The following is a 16,545-nucleotide window of genomic DNA, read 5'->3' as shown; positions in this document are numbered from 1 at the left end:
TACCTGTACTTTACTTTGTCTCCTGGTCCTTTCACTCGTGGAAACTCCAACTTGACAGTATTTTTGTCCCTTCTCGACAGATCAGCCCCTTTTCCATAGTCCACACTGAACTCCATGTGGTATTTAAAAGCATGTTTCAAGGTCCCTCCAGAGTTGAGGACCCCCACAACTCCAAACTCCTCACAGTCCATTGCCAGACTTGAAAAGTCAAAACATCCCTGCATTGGGGGGGGGGTCTATCCAGCCCCCCATCTCCAAGCCAAACAAAACTCTATCTCTCCAAATCTGGCTTTTTCCAAGTTCATTTGTCAGATCCAACAACTCATGTTCCTGCTGGGCCACAGCTCCCTCCATCTCTGCCACCCGAGGTCCAGCAACAACCTCCTCCCTCATCCGATCTGTCAGAGCACACTCCTGAGTTGATTCCTGGGTGGGTTCTATATAGATACCCACTACCTGTCCAAAATTTCTAATCACAACAGTCATCAAATCCGTCTTCTCATGTAACTGTTCCAATAAAGCACTTGTCTTGCAGAAAGCACGCACCAGAGCCTCTGAATACATTGTTATACAAGGTCAGAAGTCTGTTCCCACGATCTTAATCTGTTTGCAGCTGCGAAGCTCCCCAGTTCAAATTTAATAACAGTTTCACAAGCTCCCTCTAGGGGAAGAACTTCTATTTATATCAATCTCTTTTCTTTTTCTTTTTTTTAACAGCAGATCTAACAACAAAGTTTCCTTTTTCGGATATTTTGTCAATATTTGTTCCTTTAAAATGCGAAAGAGAACAATGGAATCACTATGTTTCTCGTCTTTTAACTGTCTGTCAAAAACATTTGTCTATAGTCAATGAACTTCCCAAAAATGTCTGTCCTGACACCCCGCTCCCAGGTTCAAGGCGGTGGAAAATTACTTTTCTTTACACTATCTTCTGCAGGTTTAAACAATCCAGAAAAAATCCCCCCTCTTCTCCTGCTTCCGAAGGGGGTTCAGTAGTTTTAGATGATGAAACTTGATCCTTTACAAACGATTTTCTAAACTCTGGTTTGCCATGTCTTTGCTTTAATCTATCTACAAGAAACAGAAGGCTGACTTCCTGTTTAGACCTTCCCACTTCAGTGCCAAATTAAGAGGAATTTCTTAATCCAATTTTCCGTTCTACTCACAGATCATTGTTTAAAGTCCAATTGTCCAAATTTGATCTGCTCACGGGTAGTTGTTTTTGTAGCCAAATTGTCCCAGGAAAAAGGTAGCACTCTCCGGCAACGGCTGTGCGGCTTTGCTCCACAGAAGAAGCAGTTGACTCTCAGCACCGCGCCACTAGCCCCTCTTCGCTCCGGAGCCCGTAATTGGGTTCCTTTACGAATTGGGGGGGGCGCGAAAGGTGCCCGCCGAGTCCCATGGTCACAGGCTTCGTCCGCCTGTGATTCTTTTGAAGGGTCCCCGCTTTGCCATAGCGGAACAGACCCGTTTTCCGTGGAGCCAGTCCCTCCGGATCAGAGGGAATCAGCCATTACCAATGGCGCCACCCCGGAAGTCAGAAATGGCAAAGCTTACCAAAAGAATAAGAAATCAAGATAACAAACTTAATAAAAGAATGTAAATGGTTTATTGAATATTTACAGATAAATTGTAAACATATAAAAACACTGGCAGGATTCTTATAATAACCTGCAGCTTCGTAAGCTTATATATTTAAAGAAGATGAATAAATGAGCAAATTAGGTTAATTTGGATATGCAGAGGATATTTAAAATAAATTTAAGGAGCTGCAGAAAGAGGGGGAAGGAAATCAAGTTTTGAAATGTCAAAATGCTTGTAAAATCAGTGAAATGTATATATCTGAAAAGTAGAAATAAAATTTTAAATAATAATAATATAAAATGGGAGAGTTAATGTTGGCAGGAACTTGGGTAGTGGTGGCCTGAGACAAGGCACTCTCTGTGGCAGGCCTTGGGTTGTGGAGCTCCTCAGCAGGGGTGCATCTAGCAACTTTGCTATACAGGCAATCCCACTTTTACTTGGGGGTTACGTCCCGAGGCACCGTGCGCACCAGTGAAATCATGTATATTTGAAACACCATTGGAAAAGCCTGCCAACACACTCTATACCTCTGGAAACCTTTGAAAAACCCAGCAGCACTTACAAAGAGGCCAAACTCCACCACAATCGCTCCCTCCAAATCTCCTTGCTTAAACTCCCAACTCTCCACATTTGCAAGCAGACCAAGTCCCATTGCAAGCAGTGCTGGATTTATGTATAAGCTAAACAAACTATAGCTTAGGGCCCCACTCTCTTGGGCCCCACAAAAAACTGTAAAGGGGAAAAAACTGGATGTGCATTTCCAAAATATAAGATAAAAAACAAATAAAATAAAACCTACATACAGCAACAGTGTTTTGTGTTGTGTAGGCTCCTATGATGTAAGTAATGGCCCCTGCCTGCTAGCCTGCTCCCTAAAATATCACTGGTTTGCTCATTTCTATATATATGGTGCCTAGATTCTGCATGGATTGGTTGCATGGCAACATGTAGCATGCAGCTGCAGACTGTAGTGGAACACAGTTGAATGCAGGTCAAGCGATTGTACCTGTTATCTAATATTAAAGAGTGCTTGTAGACTGATGATCAGGTAACATAGTCTAAGGGTATGAGTCTTATGCTTACTGATGGATTTCATGTAATACATAGTTTATTTATTTTGATCCCATGATGGCTTTAGATACCTGTTGGGTCCATAAATTACCATATAGCATATATTCAACACACAAAAAATGATAATTTGTTGTTGGCAAAGGACAGCTGGACATATAAAGGGCCTCATTAACTTCAGTAGCTTAGGGCCTCATTAAACCTAAATCTGGCCCTGATTGCAAGCAAAATCCACAGAGGACTGACTATAATCTGTTCCGGATTCATTAGCTACATGAAGAAGGTGTTTCATCTGTTGCTGGCACAACGCCGCCAGCAATGGTCAGCCAGATGTTCCTCAAAAGCAAACAAAGCAGGGTGTTAAGGCAGATTCTTCTCTCTCTCATTTATGCACTGCATCCAAGGAGAGAAAAACATGGATGTAATAGTTCCTGGCCTGTGTTCCATATATTGGGGAGTTTGCACATTTCCTACAGCTGGTTCACTGCAGATAGATTTACAAAGAGGAATTGGTGTCTTTCAACATCTTTCAAAGTTAAGGTAAAGGTAAAGGGACCCCTGACCATTAGGTCAAGTCGTGGCCGACTCTGGGGTTGCGGCGCTCATCTCGCTTTATTGGCCAAGGGAGCCGGCATACAGCTTCCGGGTCATGTGGCCAGCATGACTAAGCCGCTTCTGGCAAACCAGAGCAGTGGACGGAAATGCTGTTTACCTTCCCACCAGAGTGGTACCTATTCATCTACTTGCACTTTGATGTGCTTTCGGACTGCTAGGTTGGCAGGAACAGGGACCGAGCAACGGGAGCTCACCCTGTCGCGGGGATTCGAACCACCGACCTTCTGATCGGCAAGTCCTAGGCTCTGTGGTTTAACCCACAGCGCCACCCTCGTCCCTCTTTCAAAGTTATGTTCTCCCAAAACATAGGGGAAAGTAAGAATAAGGCTTATGCAGTTCTATGTTTCCACGCACTTTGTCTTGTGTCTGGAAGACATTAGAAGTTAAAATATTTACACCTGACTACATTGGCTCCAAACAGCAAATTCATGGCTTATTCCCCCACTGCCACCTTGGTTTTTTAATGAATAGTTTTTAGTCTGTTTATGTGTTTTGTTTATGAATTATAAATGTATAAATATATAAAAAATACATCATAACTTATTTTTGTTTACTAATCTTCAGACCATCATCCTTTAATAATTGAATCTTCAAATGACTAAGAATATTCAGTCAGCATCAAACATGCAGAGTTTGCAGGGCAGCAGTTGAAGAAGGAGCAAAAAAGGTTTTCTTGTGTGTTTCTTTGTGGCTGATTAGCTGTTTTCCCTGTGTAAAGGTCAGAGGGGGCAGGGTTTCTGTTGAGGCAGGGGATTAGCTGTGGGAGGAGCTTATCAGAGTTTGCAGGGCAGCAGTTGAAGAAGGAGCAAAAAGGGTTTTCTTGTGTGTTTCTTTGTGTCTGATTAGCTGTTTTCCCTGTGTAAACTAGCGGCACGCGCAGTTATATCCATCTTTTAGATTTAGGGGAGCTAGTCTCAAACGTTTGTTGGGGGAGACCTAGGTGTGTTTTTTTTTTGTGGGGGAAGTTATTTGTCCTGTCTTCAAGCTTTTTATGATGGAGGACCTCTGTAGCCACCCCCAACGACACGATCTCAAGATGGAAGGGGAGGGAACAGCTGCAGTCGCCTGCGATTCCTGCGCAATGTTTGCCATCTTGCCAAAGGTTGCAGGCAGCTTTACCTGCAGCAATTGCATGTTGATTGCCCTCTTAAAAGACAAAGCCCAGCAACTGGAGGAACGTGTAGCTACGCTCCAAAGAATTAGAGAGCTGGAGCTCTTCTTGGAAGCAACAGAGCACACCGTCTCCACCAAGGAGGAGACAGGGGACTCCCCTGAGAAGGAGTCTAGTTCACCAACACAGGAGCCAGATATATGGAGAAACGTGACTCAAAGAAGTAGGAGGCCCAGGGTTCACTCTGATTGTTTAGAAATACACAATCGCTTTGAGGTCCTCTCCCCTAGCATGGAAGACGAAGAGCAGACTCCATTTGAGGATCTCTCCCTCATTACAGTCGATCAGGTATATGAAGACGAGCAGCAAAGTCAGTCCTCAGGGAATGTGCAGGCGACCTTGGAACGGACAGCTCACGGAAGAACCCCGACCAAACCCAAGAGGAGGCGTGTAGTGGTGATAGGGGATTCCCTACTGAGGGGAACAGAAGCAGTGATCTGTGGGCCTGACAAGATGTCTCGGGAAGTGTGCTGTCTCCCCGGGGCTAAGATCCAAGATGTAACTGAACGACTGCAAGGAATCATAAAACCCACTGACAAATACCCCTTCCTCTTGGTTCATGTGGGAACCAATGACACTGCAAGCAATAGCCTCCAGAAGATCAAAAGAGACTACGAGGCTCTCAGCAGGAAATTGAAGCAACTAAATGCACAAATTGTCATCTCATCTGTCCTCCCAGTTGAACAACGTGGCCCAGGGAGAGAGGGGAAAATAGTGGAAGTGAACAGCTGGCTTCGCAAATGGTGTAAACAGGAACGGTTTGGATTCTTAGATCACAGACTGCAGTTTCTTGAAGATGGACTTCTGGCAAGTGATGGGCTGCACCTCACAATGGTTGGGAGAAATGTTTTTGCCAAAAATCTCAGAAACCTCATCAGGAGGGCTTTAAACTGACTAATGTGGGGGAGGGAGACAGTGCTCCTGAAGGTAGGAGTCTATCAATTAATGAAGATGATCATCCAAATGTCATAGACCAAATGGAGCAAACAGCACGCGGACCTAGTGGTGGGAGGAAAAAATCCTTAAATAAGAGACATGGGGGAATGATTAATGGACTTCAATGTCTGTACACTAATGCGCAAAGCATGGGAAATAAACAAGATGAGCTTGAGCTCTTGGTACAGCAAACTAAATATGACATAATAGGCATCACTGAAACCTGGTGGGATAAGTCCCACGATTGGAATGTAATAATGGGGGGATACAATCTATTTCAGAGAAACAGACCAGACAAGAAAGGAGGAGGAGTGGCGTTATATGTCAGGGATGTGTATATCTGTGAAGAGATCCAAGATTTAGATCCTCAAAGCCAAAGTGAGAGCATTTGGGTCAAAATTAAGGGAGAGAAGAATAACAGAGACCTCATTGTGGGAGTTTACTATAGATCCCCAAGCCAAACGGAGGACATAGATGATGCCTTCCTGGAACAGATGGCCAAGCATGCAAAAGGAAGGGAGATGGTAGTAATGGGGGACTTCAATTACCCGGATATTTGTTGGACGTCAAACTCAGCCAAGAGCATAAGGTCAAACAGATTCCTCACTGGCCTTGCAGACAACTTCATTGTCCAGAAAGTGGGAGAAGCAACAAGAGGAACAGCCATTTTAGATCTGGTCCTAACCAATGTTGATGACCTGGTTAGTGAGGTAGAAGTGGAAGGATCATTAGGCACGAGTGATCATGCTCTTCTGAACTTTACTATACAGCGGAAAGGAGCAGCCAAGCATACTAGGACTCAATTTCTTGACTTTAAGAAAGCCGAATTCATAAAACTTAGGGAAGTGCTGGGTGAGATCCCATGGACAACAATACTAAAAGGAAAGGGAGTTCATGATGGCTGGGAGTTTGTTAAGAGGAAGATAGTAAAAGCACAACGTCAGGCAATACCAATGAGACAGAAACATGGAAGGTGCCTAAAGAAGCCAGGGTGGCTATCTAAAGAACTTTTAACTGAATTAAGATTAAAAAAGGATGTGTACAAAAAATGGAAAAGGGGGGAAACCACCAAAGAGGAATTCAAACAAATAGCCAGCACGTGTAGACACAAAGTCAGAAAAGCTAAAGCACAGAATGAACTCAGGCTTGCTAGAGAGGTTAAAAGCAACAAAAAAGGCTTTTATGGGTATGTTCGTAGCAAAAGGAAGAACAAAGAAACAGTGGGGTCACTCAGAGGAGAAGATGGTGAAATGCAAACAGGGGACACAGAAAGGGCTGAACTCCTCAATGCCTTCTTTGCCTCAGTCTTCTCCGATAAAGAAAACAATGCCCGACCTGAAGAATTTGGAGCAAATGATTCAGCAAAGGAAGCACAGCCCAGAATAACTAAGGAGATAGTACAAGAATATTTGGCTAGTTTAGATGTATTCAAGTCTCCAGGGCCAGATGAACTGCATCCAAGAGTATTAAAAGAACTGGCAGATGTGATCTCAGAACCACTGGCAGTCATCTTTGAGAATTCCTGGAGAACAGGCGAAGTCCCGGCAGACTGGAGGAGGGCAAATGTTGTCCCTATTTTCAAAAAGGGGAAAAGAGAGGACCCAAATAATTACCGCCCAGTCAGTCTGACATCAATACCAGGGAAGATTCTGGAGCAGATCATTAAGCAAACAGTCTGTGAGCACCTAGAAAGGAATGCTGTGATCACTAATAGTCAGCATGGATTTCTGAAAAATAAGTCATGTCAGACTAACCTGATCTCGTTTTTTGACAGAATTACAAGCCTGGTAGATGAAGGGAACGCAGTGGATGTAGCCTAACTTGATTTCAGCAAGGCATTTGACGAGGTGCCCCATGATATTCTTGTAAAGAAGCTGGTAAAATGCGGTCTTGACTATGCTACCACTCAGTGGATTTGTAACTGGCTGACTGACCGAACCCAAAGGGTGCTCATCAATGGTTCCTCTTCATCCTGGAGAAGAGTGACTAGTGGGGTGCCACAGGGTTCTGTCTTGGGCCCGGTCTTATTCAACATCTTTATCAACGACTTGGATGATGGACTCAAGGGCATCCTGATCAAATTTGCAGATGACACCAAACTGGGAGGGGTGGCTAACACCCCAGAGGACAGGATCACACTTCAAAACGACCTTGACAAATTAGAGAACTGGGCCAAAACAAACAAGATGAATTTTAACAGGGAGAAATGTAAAGTATTGCACTTGGGGAAAAAAAATGAGAGGCACAAATACAAGATGGGTGACACCTGGCTTGAGAGCAGTACATGTGAAAAGGATCTAGGAGTCTTGGTTGACCACAAACTTGACATGAGCCAACAGTGTGACGCAGCAGCTAAAAAAGCCAATGCAATTCTGGGCTGCATCAATAGGAGTATAGCATCTAGATCAAGGGAAGTAATAGTGCCACTGTATTCTGCTCTGGTCAGACCTCACCTGGAGTACTGTGTCCAGTTCTGGGCACCACAATTCAAGAAGGACACTGACAAACTGGAACGTGTCCAGAGGAGGGCAACCAAAATGGTCAAAGGCCTGGAAACGATGCCTTATGAGGAACTGCTAAGGGAGCTGGGCATGTTTAGCCTGGAGAAGAGGAGGTTAAGGGGTGATATGATAGCCATGTTCAAATATATAAAAGGATGTCACATAGAGGAGGGAGAAAGGTTGTTTTCTGCTGCTCCGGAGAAGCGGACACGGAGCAATGGATCCAAACTACAAGAAAGAAGATTCCACCTAAACATTAGGAAGAACTTCCTGACAGTAAGAGCTGTTCGACAGTGGAATTTGCTGCCAAGGAGTGTGGTGGAGTCTCCTACTTTGGAGGTCTTTAAGCAGAGGCTTGACAACCATATGTCAGGAGTGCTCTGATGGTGTTTCCTGCTTGGCAGGGGGTTGGACTCGATGGCCCTTGTGGTCTCTTCCAACTCTATGATTCTATGCAGGTTTATACATGTCTACTCGAATATAAGCCCTGCTGAGTTAAATGGGACCTACACCCAGGTGACTATAGTGTGGCAGCCAAAATATTAATACAGCAAGTGGATTATTACTTAGTTATTTCCTCTGTGTCTGCTTCAGTATTGGAAGTTCTCAACTTCTTAAATCCTGCCTTCTATATATCTAATAAAATATGCTAATTCCAGAATAACTTATGTCACATCACAACACATTATTTCCTCATATTTCAATCTTCAGCACAGCTTTTTTCCCCCAGTGTTGTGCAATCAAGCACCTTATTTGATGAAAAATTTAATTTCTTGTCTTGTTCCACAATCTTCCATATATCTAGGGATATCCTGGCAAGTTGGCACAGGATTGCAGGGGTAGTTATGACATGAGTTGCCACCTTCTTCTTACCAACTATCTGTTTTCTTTTTACATATTGTTATGAGTTTGGAGGGGGACGCGGGTGGTGTTGTGGTCTAAACCACTGAGCCTAGGGCTTGCCGATCAGAAGGTCGGTGGTTCAAATCCCCACGATGGGGTGAGCTCCCATTGTTTGGTCCCAGCTCCTGCCAACCTAGTGTGTCAAAGTGCAAGTAGATGAATAGGTACCGCTCTGGTGGGAAGGTAAATGGTGTTTCTGTGCGCTGCTGTGGCTTAGTCATGCTGGCCACATGACCCGGAAGCTGTCTGTGGACAAACGCTGGCTCGCTCGGCCAGTAAAGCGAGATGAGCACTGCAACCCCAGAGTCGTCTGCGTCTGGACTTAACAGTCAGGGGTCCCTTTACCTTTATGAGTTTGGAGGAGGGGCAACTTCCCATCATTGCTAGAGCCAGCAAAGAGCTGAAAATTGAGCAAACTCTTAAATCCATGAAGTAAGACAAGTTTGCTTAATAAAAACTAAGCAAGGCACTGCTGCATTCAATTTAAGATCATGAGCCCAGGCAGTTTCCCATAAGTAGGGGTGGGTGGGGGAATAAACCAATCTATTAACATGCCAAAAGGTGTTGATGGCCCATCTAAGAGGAATCCTTTGGCCTGGGCACACAAAGGTGATGGTGTGAGTGGGATGTATGAGTTTGAGGCAACAAGAAAAGAGTGTCTTTAGTAAGGTGTGCTGGGAGAAGAAGCAGGAGAACAAAGAACGAGATCTATCCTTGGCAGGCTGGCAGAGATGCCTTGAGCTCCAATGCTGCCCTGGTGCTATGGGGAACATCTTCTTCTTCTTCTTTGGCGATCCCTCGTAGCCGAGTAAGATTGTCTTCCTTAAACACGGTTTTTACAGTGTGACTGTGGAGGCCAATTCTGTATCCACACGTCCTTCCACAGTGGAGACGTTGGTTTCCCAATGGGAGTTGATCACTCTATGGATTTGCCAAGCGTGCCTTCCTCTTAGCACATTTCCCCCTTGTGTCCTGAGTTTGAGTGTCTTCAAAGCCCATGACACCTTTGGCAAAGGCTGTTCTCCAATTGGAGCACTTGCAGGCAAGTGTTTCCCAGTTGTTGGTATTTATACTACATTTTTAAAGATTTGCCTTGAGAAAGTCTTTAAACCTCTTTTGTTGACCACCAGCATTATGCTTTCCATTTTTAAGTTCAGAATAGTTGCTTTGGAAGACGATAACTAGGCATCCGCACAACATGACCAGTCCAGCGAAGTTGTTGTTGAAGAATCATTGCTTCCACACTGGTGATCTTTGCTTCTTCCAGCACACTGGTATTAATCCACCTGTCTTCCTAAGTGTTATTTGTCTTCATAGGAGAACTCTTGTGCTTTTATAATTGAAGAGAGAAAGAGAGAATATACTGCTTTTCATTTATAAAATGTCAAAGTTATTCACAGCATACCAGATAAACTCAAATGAATAGTGATGCATTGAAGTGCCTAAGTGGATCATCAGAATGTTATTACAGTAGCTACAGCAGCCAGAACCAGTCAGGGGAATGCCAAGGTAAATTTATTTCTGAAGTGCTGCAATCTTCCAGAGAATGGATTCTTTTAATTCGAAAAGCAAAGAGAAATAGATGGAGTATACATTCTGACTACTCTGAACATCCCGCCCCCCCCAAAAAAAAATCCAGGGAGAAACTTGTCAGGAAGAGGATTTCATAAGCACCCCAATTCTTTGTGTGGGAAAAGATAGGTAGAAGGGAATCAGAAAACTGCAGAGAACACAGGATTCATGGTTTCCTAAGCTTATTTGAATGACAGCTTGAAAAATTTCATGTTTGATGCCTCAAAAGAGAAAAGAGCAAGATCTGGCATCAAGCCTGAGTGACAATAGAAAACATTGAATTGGTACCATCCAAACATACTCAAATATTGAAAAAGGATAACATCTTTGCAGAAAGAAAATCTGTGCATTTGAACACCAGCTTGTCATCATGCTTGCTATTGATGAATCTGATTTGAGTTGTCCATATCCCCTTGCAGTCCCTTTCTTTGTATAAAGAATGGCGTTCATTCATTGTCAAGATGGAGTTTTGCAACCACACTAGTCATCTTGTCTCCAGCAGTGGTCAGCCAAATTTCCCCAACGATCGCAAGCAAGGTCTGGACATCCCAATTTCCAAGGCCAACCTTGCCATTAGGCATAGTGCGGCAGCTGATGGGTGGTGCGGAGGGTTAGGGTTAGAGAACCCAGCTGGGTGAACCCAGCAGCAGTGGTAGTTTCCTGGTTGTTAGTCTCTGCTGGAGGACAGATTTGTGTGTGTTCTGCATCCCTTGAGCTATTCTGCTGGCCTCATGTGCAGGAGAGGGCACTGTCCGACTGCCAGTGCTGAAGTGAGATTCAGCTGCCATTCTGGCCAGCTTTCACCTGTGGAATGGAGAGAGGAGCAATCATATCCATCCCAGGTAGCAAAATATATTGGATCAGCTATGCCTGTACCTGTCAGGGACTGGGCAGAGGAGGAGGAATGGTGGAGACCGCCTCCCCGTCCTGAACCTTCCAGTGAGGAGGAAGAGGAAGACAGTATAGATTCGCAACAGGGGTTCGTGGGAGGTCGCAGCTCAGAGGCAGATGAGGGGGGAAGTTGGGAAATAATGGGAGAGGAGGAGCAGCAGCTGGCTGAAAACATTGTCAGTAGAGCGACTTCCAGTCGGCGCCAGCGTTAATGGCGGTCCTCTCTCCGAGCTCCGGAGGAGGACTGCTCTGCGAGTTCGGGTCTGACCTGCTACGGCAAGCGGGGGACCCCTAAAATCACAGGCGCGGAAGCCTGTGAACAAGGAGACTCAGTGGGCACCAGAAGCGCCCCCTTACTGCGAAAGAGCCTTTTTAAAGGCTCCGGAACGGCATCGGGAGAGCGCGGTGCTGAGAGTCGCTACCCAGCCCGCATAGTGAAGCCGCGTCGCCATGAACGGAGAGCGCCGATTCCTTCCTGTAAATCTGGGACTGAAAAACCTGTGAGTAAGACTGAACGTCAATTTGAAAAACTTTAAATTTGAAATTCGGCTGAAAACGGGGAAGGTGAAAAATAAGGAAGTCTGCCTTCCCCTGACTGCATGACAGCTAAAGCAACGGAACTTTAAAGCTGTATCCATATGAAGTACTTTTGGATTACTTAAATCTGACATTGGATTTAGATTTCCCCTCTAGCAAGCAGGGCAGAGGGGAGGAAGAAGGGACATTAGAACCTGCACGATTTATCTAAAAGGAAAAAGCCTTCTGCTGTCTTAATACCTGGAAATGGACTGCCAAATAAGACATTAGGGCACTGAATTGTCTTTAAACTCTTGGGAAAGTTACATGGTTGAAGTTCTGCTTGATACAAAGTTTTAAGACTTTGCTGCTACAGTATACTGGAGGGTGTTGAAAGAGTATCTACTGGAAAAAGTGTCGCAGCATATATTTTCAAGCCTCCTGATATACTTGTTTTTAACTTCTTTGTTTCCTTACTTTGGACATTTTGCTTTGCTCCCCCTAGAGGGCTGAAAGTAACAGTTGCAACGGTTTAAGACAGCGGGATTTTCCATCAGGGAACTGTTTTTGTGGGAACGTCCTTGGGACATGAGTGGCCCAGTAGAAGAGATAACCACAAGAGCCAAAGCTAAACAGCAACAACAGCAACAACAGCAACAACAGCAACAAAAGAAAAGAGGCTCAATTTCAGGTTTAACCCCTACAGGAACAGCAGGACAAGAAAAAGTGACAGCTGCCTCCATGGAGTCAGTGACACAGGCGTTACTCAAGATAAATCAGTCTTTGGAGACTTTGACAAAGCAGAGTACAGAAAATACACAGAAATTAACAGAACTAACAGCGAGATTGGATTTGAACACAAAAAGTGTGACAAGTAATACAGAATCTATAAACAGGTTGATTGAAGAAAACTCTGCAACACGTAAAATTGCAGAGGACGCCAGAAGTATTGCCGGAGAGACACAGGAGAAGCTGGAACCGATTGCTAAAAAGGTTTATGAACATGATGCAACTTTGTCTTTGATGGAATTACAGAGAAAGGAAAGAAATCTGAAATTAAGATTAATTCCCGAGAGCGAGGGGGACAGCCTTGCGGAGTTCCTAACACAACAGTTTGCTGACTTTTGGGAAGATTTGGAAGAGGAAGAATTCAAGATAACAACAGCATTCAGATTGGGCAGGAGACTGAATAAAAAGACTCCGAGGGATTGTCTAATTACCCTCAGATCCAAGGAAGAAAGAGACAAAATATTAAAACTACATTATCAAAAGGCCTTGGAAATTGAAAATTCACCTATACAAATTTTTAAAGACATCCCTAAATATATCTTGGAGGTAAGAACCTTTTATAAGGATCTGGTCTACCTGCTGAAGAAGAACAACATCCTCTTTAGGTGGGAGTTCCCACAAGGACTGTCCTTTAACCATAAGGGAAAGAAGGTGAAAATAAAGACAATTCAAGATAAAGAGAAGTTCCTGGAGAGAAACCAAGAGGACCTACAGAAGGGAACGGTGGATCCAATTGCAGAACAAAGGAGAGCACTAGATATCCTGAACCTACCGTTTGGACTTAACCCACCACCATCAGAGGAAGAGCAACAACTTGGAGCGGTCGGAGGAGTAACGGAAAAATAACAAGATGGCCCTGCAATTCCTTAGTTGGAATTGTAATGGGCTGAACATGCCTTTGAAGAGACGCCAAGTGTTTCATATTTTGAAAAGAGAACAATTGGATTTGATTTGTCTACAAGAAACCCATATAACCAGGGTACACAGGAAACTACTTATAAATAAAAGATTAGGACAATAATTTATTTCATCGGACAAAGTCAAGAAAAGAGGAGTTGTGATTTATGTAAAAGAGAAATGGACCCCAAAAATGATGTTTAAAGATGAACAAGGAAGAGACCTGGCAGCTGAAATACAAGCACAAGGAGAAAAACTTTTAATAGTTGGAGTTTATGCACTGAATGAAGGCAAGGCGAAATTTTTTAAGAAGCTTCATGAAACTCTGATGGACTATTTGGATTATAATGTAATAATTATGGGAGATATGAACGGTGTGGTTTCTATAAACATGGACAAGGCACAAAGACTGACAATCTCCAAGGAAGGGAGACTTCCGAAGACCTTCTTTGAAATGACTGAAAATATGGACTTAATAGACATATGGAGAACAAGGAACCCTCTTGAGAGAGAGGGAACTTTCTTCTCCCAAGTAATGATGACCTGGACCAGAATTGATCAAATTTGGATTACTAGTGGGATGGCTCCAAAGATTAAGAAGGTAGAAATCTGCCCAAAAACTTGCTCCGACCATAACGCCGTGAAGATGGAAATGAAACTTACAACAACTGGTCAATTTAGATGGAGGATGAATGACACCCTGTTTCGAGATAAGGAGATCCACATGAAGGCCCCAAAAACTTTAATGGATTATTTTGAAATAAATCTAAAGGCCGATGTGGAAAAAAGAGTGATCTGGGACGCAAGCAAAGCTGTGATGCGAGGATTTCTGATTCAACAAAATTCAATAAAAAAGAGAAAGCAGAATTAGAAGAAGGAAAAGATTTTGGAAAAGATAAAAGAAGGAGAGAAAAAATTAAGATCAAAACCAAAGTCCCAGGAGATTTTGAGAGAGATCAAGTTATATCAAACACAATATATGGAATTGATGAATCAAGAGATTGAGTGGAAGATAAAACAAATGAAACAAAAGACATTTGAATCGGCAGATAAATGTGGTAAACTTCTGGCTTGGCAATTGAAGAAAAGGCAGAAACTAAATACAGTTACAAACCTAGAAGTGGATGGAAGGAATATATCTAAACCTAACGAGATTAGAAACTGCTTTTTGAGCTATTTTAAAAAACTATATTCTCAAGGGCCACAAAATGAAGAGGACATAGATGGATTCCTTAATAAATATGGACTACAAAAAATCTCTCATCAAAGCAAGATGGATTTAAACCAGAGAATAACAGAACAAGAGATAGAGGGTGCCATTCAGGACATGCAACTGGGCAAATCTCCAGGACCAGACGGATTGACTTCCAGATACTACAAAGCCTTGAAGGAGTGGTTGGTTCAACCGTTAAAGGAAGTCTGCAATGAGATTTTAGAGGGGGGAAAGGCACCAGAGTCGTGGAAAGAAGCTTATATTACACTCATACCAAAGACAGAGACTGAAAAGACTCAACTTAAGAACTACCGCCCAATATCATTACTTAACGTGGATTACAAAATTTTTGCAGACATTTTGGCAAAAAGATTTAAAAGAGTGTTGATGGAGAAGATTCATAAGGACCAAGCAGGCTTTCTCCCAAAAAGGCACTTATCAGACAATGTAAGGAATATAATAGATATTTTGGAATTGCTAGAGGTGAACATAAACACCAAAGCAGTGCTGATTTTTGTGGATGCGGAGAAAGCCTTTGACAATATTTCTTGGAGTTTTATGAAAAAGAATCTCCATGGGATGGGGGTAGGCCAAGGATTTGAGAATGGTATGGGTGCGATATACTCTGAACAAAAAGCCAAGTTGATTGTAAATAATGTGATAACTGAGGAGTTTAAGATAGAAAAAGGAACACGACAGGGGTGCCCAATTTCCCCATTGCTTTTTATTTCTGTTCTGGAGGTGCTGCTGAATATGATTAGAAATGACCAGCAGGTTAAAGGTGTACAGGTCGGAGCTAAACATTACAAGTTAAGGGCCTTTGCAGATGACTTAGTATTGACCTTGCAAGAGCCAGACACTAGTACAAAAAGGGTGCTGGAGATAATTCAACAATTTGGCCAGGTAGCTGGATTTAAACTGAATAAACAAAAAACTAAAGTCTTAGGAAAAAAATTAACAGATACGGAGAGGGACAATTTTCAAGAAGAGACAGGTTTGACAGTGGTTAAGAAGGTGAAATACCTAGGGGTTCACTTGACATCTAAAAATTTGAACTTGTATAAAGACAACTATGAGAAATGTTGGTCAGAAATTAAAAAAGATCTAGAAATATGGTCAAATTTGAAATTGTCAATGTTAGGCCGAATTGCAGTTATTAAGATGAATGTATTGCCTAGAATGTTATTTTTGTTTCAAACTTTGCAGATTCTTGACAATATGGACTGTTTCAAGAGGTGGCAGAAAGACATTGCGAAATTTGTCTGGCAGGGCAAAAAGCCCAGAATAAAATTTAAAGTACTTACAGATGCAAAAGAAAGAGGGGGATTTGCCCTGCCGGACTTAAAACTGTACTATGAAGCAGCGGCGTTTTGCTGGCTGAAAGAGTGGATGCTCCTCGAGAACACAGATATCTTGGATTTAGAAGGTTTCAATAATACATTTGGTTGGCATGCATATCTATGGTATGACAAAATCAAAGTGCATAGGGCCTTTAAAAATCATATTGTCAGAAAAGCGTTGTTTAATGTTTGGATAAGATATAAAGACTTGTTGGAAAATAAAACCCCTAGATGGTTGTCACCCTTGGAGGCAAAGGCATTGAAGAAACTCAATATGGAGGCCGAATGGTCAAAGTATTGGGAAATCTTGGAACAAGATGGAGATAAATTGAAATTACAGAGTCATGAGAAATTGAAACCTAAAGTACGAGATTGGCTCCATTATTATCAAATAATGGAGAACTATAAACAAGATAGGAAAATTGGCTTCCAGGTGGAGAAATCAAAATTAGAAACTGAATTGTTAGAACCCAATACTAAGAATTTGTCAAGAATGTACAATTTGCTGCTGAAATGGAATACACAGGATGAAACAGTTAAATCGGCTAT

Source organism: Podarcis vaucheri (genome assembly GCF_965113315.1).
Source record: "Podarcis vaucheri genome assembly, chromosome: 9".
Taxonomy (NCBI): domain Eukaryota; kingdom Metazoa; phylum Chordata; class Lepidosauria; order Squamata; family Lacertidae; genus Podarcis; species Podarcis vaucheri.
This window is presented reverse-complemented; position numbering follows the sequence as displayed.